This window comes from Arachis stenosperma, chromosome 1, assembly GCF_014773155.1.
Source record: "Arachis stenosperma cultivar V10309 chromosome 1, arast.V10309.gnm1.PFL2, whole genome shotgun sequence".
NCBI classification, from domain to species: Eukaryota; Viridiplantae; Streptophyta; class Magnoliopsida; order Fabales; family Fabaceae; genus Arachis; species Arachis stenosperma.
The window spans coordinates 34,246,174-34,252,507 of record NC_080377.1 but is presented as its reverse complement, the minus strand read 5'-3'; the positions used below and the strand labels follow the sequence as shown (position 1 = coordinate 34,252,507).

Here is a 6,334-nt window from a genome sequence, read left to right as displayed (position 1 = left end):
TTAAAGTCGTAGTTTAAAGAAAAAGAGTGTGCTTAAGAACTCTGGACACCTATAACTAGGGACTTAAGCAAAGCTGAGTCACAATCTGAAAAGATTCACCCAGTTATGTGTCTATGGCATGTATGTATCCGGTGGTAATACTGGAAAACAAGATGCTTAGGGTCACGGCCAAGACTCATAAAGTAGCTGTGTTCAAGAATCAACATACTGAATTAGGAGAATCAATGACACTATCTATATTCTGAGTTCCTATAGATGCCAATCATTCTGAATTTCAAAGGACAAAGTGAGATGCCAAAACTGTTCAGAAGCAAAAAGCTACTAGCGCCGCTCATCTGATTAGGACTAAGTTTCATTGATATTGTGAGATTCATTGTAAATTCTCTTCTTTTTATTCTATTTTGTTTTCAGTTGCTTGGGGATAAGCAACAATTTAAGTTTGGTATTGTGATGAGCGGATAATTTATATGCTTTTTGGCATTGTTTTTAGGTATTTTTAGTATGATTTAGTTAGTTTTTAGTATATAATCATTAGTTTTTATGCAAAAATCACATTTTTGGACTTTACTATGAGTTTGTGTGTTTTTTTGTGATTTCAAGTATTTTCTGGCTGAAATTGAGGGACCTGACCAAAAATCTGATTCAGAGGCTGAAAAAGGACTACAGATGTTGTTGGATTATGACCTCTTTGCACTCGAAATGGATTTTATGGAGCTACAGAGGCCCAATTGGCGTGCTCTCAATTACATTGGAAAGTAGACATCTTGGACTTTTCAGCAATATTTAATAGTCCATACTTTGCCCGCGATTTAATGGCCCAAACTGGCGTTCTAATTCAGCATAAAAATTCTGGCGTAAAACGCCTAAACTGGCACCAGAATTGGAGTTAAATGCCCAAACTGGCACCAAAGCTGGAGTTTAACTCCAAGAAAAGCCTATGCACATGAAAGCTTCAATGCTCAGTCCAAGCACACACCAAGTGGGCCCCGAAAGTGGATTTCTACATCATTTACTTATTTCTGTAAACTTTAGGTTACTAGTTCTCTATAAATAGGACCTTTTACTATTGTATATTCATCTTTTGATCATCTTTGATCTTGGGATCAGGTCTTTGAACCCTTTTTTGACTGTTTCATGTTATTTGGCCATGCCTAGACCTTGTTCTTATGTATTTTCAACGGTAGAGTTTCTACACACCATAGATTAAGGTGTGGAGCTCTGCTGTTCCTCATGAATTAATGCAAAGTAATATTGTTCTTCTATTCAACTCACGCTTATTCTTGTTCTAAGATATTCACTCGTACTTCAACCTTATGGATGTGATGATCCGTGACACTTATCATCATCCACCCTTATGAACGCGTGCCTGACAACCACTTCCGTTCTATTTGCGAGAGCTTGAGTGTGTATCTCTTGGCCTCCTAGTTCACGACGCATGGTTGCCTCTCCTGACAACAGAGCTTCCATTCCGTGTGATCAGAGTCTTCATGGTATAAGCTAGAATCAATTGGCAGCATTCTTGAGATTCGGAAAGCCTAAACCTTGTCTATGGTATTCCAGTAGGATCTGAGATGGGATGACTGTGACGAGCTTCAAACTCGCGACTGTGGGGCACAGTGATAGTGCACAAAAGGATCATTGGATCTTACTCTGACATGATCGAGAACCGATAGCTGATTAGCCATGCAGAAAATCGTAGAGGACCATTTTCACTGAGAGGATGGATGGTAGCTACTGACAACGGTGATCCACCAATGAATTGCATAAGTATTTCTATCCTATTTTATGTTCTATTTCGTTCTTTTAATTATCAAAACCCCATAACCATTTGAAGCCGCCTGACTGAGATTTACAGGATGACCATAGCTTGTTTCAAGTCGACAATCTCCGTGGGATCGACCCTTACTCACGTAAGGTATTACTTGGACGACCCAGTGCACTTGCTGGTCAGCTGCACGAAGTTGTGTATCACGATTTCGTGCACCATGTTTTTGGTGCCGTTGCCGGGGATTGTTCGAGTTTGGACAACTGACGGTTCATCTTGTTGCTTAGATTAGGTATTTTTTTTCTTTTGTTCTTCAGAATTTCTAAGAATGAATTCTAGAGTTTCAGATGATGCTTTTATCATCACAGGAGCTAGTTGATTCCCATCAATTTGGCTGTCTTATGTAATGTTCTGCTGAAGCTTGGTTGACCATGTCTAATCCTTTTAGACTGAAGCTTTAGACTAACATTGCATGATTCCTGGAATTTGTATTAAAAATTTTGAGTTTCTTATTTTCTTTTTCAAAATAATTTTCGAAAAAAATACAAAAAAATTTAAAAATCATAAAAATAACAAATATTTTGTGTTTCTTGTTTGAGTCTAGTGTCAATTTTTAACTTTGGTGTCAATTGCATGTTTTCATTTTTCTTGCAAATTTTTGAAAACTCATGCATGGTGTTCTTCATGATCTTCAAGTTGTTCTTGATGATTTTCTTTGTTTGATCTTTAAATTCTCTTGTTTTGTGTCTTTTGTTGTTTCTCATGTGCATTCTCAATTTGTTAGTGTCTCTAGTATGAAAATTTTTAAGTTTGGTGTCTTGCATGTCTTTCTTTTCTTAAGAATTTTCAAAAAAAATATATTCTTGATGTTCATCTTGACATTCAAAGTGTTCTTGCATGCATTGTTTATTTGATCTTAGTTTTTCATGATTAGCTTCATTTTGTTGTTTTTCTCTCATCACCATTAAAAATTCAAAAAAATTTCACAATTATATCTTTTCAAGTCAATAATACAGAGAATTGAAGATTTAGAACATACAGCAGAGGAATCACAGAGAAAAAGCTGAGCGTTCAAAATGCCCAGTGAAGAAGGAATTCTGGCATTTAAACGCCAGCCAGGGTACCTGACTGGGCGTTTAATGGCCAAGGAGGTAGACAAGTGGGCGTTAAATGCCAGAATGGATACCATTTTGGGCGTTTAACGCCAGGATAGCACCAAGGAGGTAGTTTTGTTTTCAATTCAAATCTTTTTCAATTTTTCAAATTTTAAAACTAATTTTTCAAAATCTTATCTTTTTTATATCCTCTCTTATCAATCATATCTTTTTCAAAATCAAATCTTTTTCATTTTTCTTTTAATATTTTTGAAAAGCCTTGCTAACAATTAATGTTGTGATTCAAAAATTTCAAGTTTGTTACTTTCTTGTTAAGAAAGGTTCAATATTTGAATTTTAGAATCATATCTTTTAATTTTTTGTTAGCCAAGTCATCAATTTTAAAAATAAAATCTTTTTCAACCATATCTTTTCAATCATATCTTTTTAAAAAAATCAAATTTTCTTCAAAAATATCTTTTCAATCATATCTTTTTAAATCATATCTTTTTAAATTTTGATTTCAAAAATCTTTTCTAACTTCTTATCTTTTCAAAATTGATTTTCAAATCTTTTTCAACTAATTACTATTTCTTATCATTTTTAAAATCACATAACCACTTTCTCACTTTCAATTTTCCAAAACCATCAACCACTTTTTCAAAATTCTTTTTAATTATTTTAAACTTTTATTCTTTAGTTTTATTTAAAAATTTGTTTTCGAAAATTTCCCCCTCTCACCTCCTTCTATTTAAAGACTAACACTTCTCCTCAATTAGCAATTCGGACTCTATCCTTCTTTATAAGTTCGAATTCCTTTTACTACCTCATCCTTCTATTCTTCTTTTCCTCTGACACATCAAGGAATCTCTATACTGTAACATAGAGGATTCCATACTTTCTTTGTTTTCTTCTCTTTCATATGTGTAGGAATAAAGATAAAGGCATTCTTGTTGAAGCTAATCCTGAACCTGAAAGGACTTTGAAGGGGAAGCTAAGAGAAGCTAAAGCACAACTCTCTAGAGAGGACCTGACAGAAATCTTCGAAAAAGAAGAAAACATGGCAGCCGAAAATAACAACAATGCCAACAATGCAAGGAAGGTGCTTGATGACTTTACTGTACCAACTCCCGACTTCTATGGGAGAAGCATCTCTATTCCTGCCATTGGAGCAAACATCTTTGAGCTTAAGCCTCAATTAGTTTCTTTGATGCAACAGAATTGCAAGTTTCATGGACTTCCATTGGAAGATCCTCATCAGTTCTTGGCTGAATTTTTGCAAATCTGTGACACTGTTAAGACCAATGGAGTTGATCCCGAGGTCTACAAACTTATGCTTTTCCCTTTTGCTGTAAGAGACAGAGCTAGTATATGGTTGAACTCACAACCTAGAGACAGCCTGAACTCTTGGGAAAAGCTGGTCAATGCCTTCTTAGCTAAATTCTTTCCACCTCAAAAGATGAGTAAGCTTAGAGTGGAAGTTCAAACCTTCAAACAGAAGGAAGGTGAATCCCTCTATGAAGCTTGGGAAAGATACAAGCAATTTATCAGAAGGTGTCCATCTGACATGCTTTCAGAATGGAGCATCATACGTATCTTCTATGATGGTCTGTCTGAGTTATCCAAGATGTCATTGGACCATTCTGCAGGCGGATCTATTCATCTGAAGAAAACGCCTGCAGAAGCCCAGGAACTCATTAAAATTGTTGCAAATAACTAGTTCATGTACACTTCTGAAAGAAATCCTGTGAACGATGGGACAACTCAGAAGAAAAGAGTTCTTGAGATTGATACTCTGAATGCCATATTGGCTTAGAACAAAATATTGACCCAGCAAGTCAATATAATTTCTCAGAATCTGACTGAATTGCAAGCTACATCTGGCAGTGCTAAAGAAGCCTCCTCTGAAGGAGAAGCTTATGACCCTGAGAATCCTGCAATGGAAGAGGTGGATTACATGGGAGAACCCTATAGAAATACCTACAATTCTTCATGGAGAAATCACCCAAATTTCTCATGGAAGGATCAACAGAAGCCTCAATAAGGCTTCAATAACAATAATGGTGGGAGAAACAGGTTTGGCAATAGCAAACCTTTCCCATCATCTTCTTAGCAACAGACAGAGAATTCTGAGCAGAGTCTCTCTAGCTTAGCAAACATAGTTTCTGATCTATCTAAGATCATACTAAGTTTCATGAATGAAACAAGATCCTCCATTAGAAATTTGGAGGCACAAGTGGGTCAGCTGAGTAAGAAGGTTACTGAAACTCCTCCTAGCACTCTCCCGAGCAATACATAAGAAAATCCTAAGAGAGAGTGCAAGGCCATAACCATGACCAACATGGCCGAGCCTGGAGAGAGTGAGGAGGACGTGATTCCCAGTGAAAAAAACCTCATGGGATGTCCTCTGAACGAAAAGGAGTTCTCTCCTGAGGAACCAAAAGAATCTGAGGCTTATACAGAGACCATAGAGATTCCATTGAACCTACTTCGCCATTCATGAGCTCTGATAAATATTCTTCCTCTGAAGAGGATGAATATATTACAGAAGAGCAAGTTGCTAAGTACCTTGGAGCAATCATGAAGGTGAATGCCAAGTTATTTGGTAATGAGACTTGGGAAGATGAACCTCCATTGCTCATTAGTGAACTGAACGCCTTGGCTCAGCTGAAGATACCTCAAAAGAAACCGGATCTGATGCCAGGGCATCTTGACCAGTTTCACTGACCTTTTCTTTACTGTTTTTAGGGTAGTTTCATGCATGTCCTTAGGAAATAAGCTAGTTTTGGGTAGATATTCACTTACACCTTGATTCAAGCATACATTGTGCATTTTACATGATTTCATGAGGATTTTGCATGGATTTAGTGACAAATTGTATGTTGCATTACCCATGACTTGGATTAGAACTTTGATGCACTCTATTGCTTGATTTCAGGACCAAAGGAAGCAAGGAAGAACCACTTAGCATTCACGTTAATCTAATTAACGTGGCCACTAACGTGGAATGGGAGGTAACTTGCAAAGTTAATGAGAAAAGTGATTGCCAATAACGCTCTCGAAGCCATCATTGCCCACGTTAAGAGTCACGTTAACTAAGTTAACGTGAGCTGTAACGTGAAGAAAGGACTTTGAGCCAACGTTAGTGACACTTAACATTATCACTAACGTTGGCCAATGATCATAAGTGGCCACGTTAGAGTCCACGTTAACTTGGTTAACGTGGCCTCTAATGTTAACAAGGGGAAGGAAGCCAACGTTAGTGAAATTCAACATTGTCACTAACGTTGGCCTAAGGTGCAATGTACCACGTTAACTTGGTTAACGTGGGAGCTAACGTGAGAAGCAAGAATGGTCGACAATGTTAGTGACACCCAACATTGTCACTAACGTTGGAAGCAACCACAAAATCCCAAGGAGCTACGTTAACTTAGTTAACGTGGAAGCTAACGGCGATGAGTGAAAGATGAGCCAA

At 37.1% G+C, this 6,334-nt stretch overlaps 1 non-coding gene across 1 annotated transcript; it reads right to left on the bottom strand.

Moving 5' to 3' along the window:
- Positions 1–4,324: 4,324 nt before the first annotated feature.
- LOC130947695 (small nucleolar RNA R71) lies at positions 4,325–4,428 on the bottom strand. Its single transcript, XR_009072773.1, has one exon. It is a non-coding gene; the product is annotated as a small nucleolar RNA R71 (small nucleolar RNA).
- Between the last annotated feature and the right edge of the window lie 1,906 nt (positions 4,429–6,334).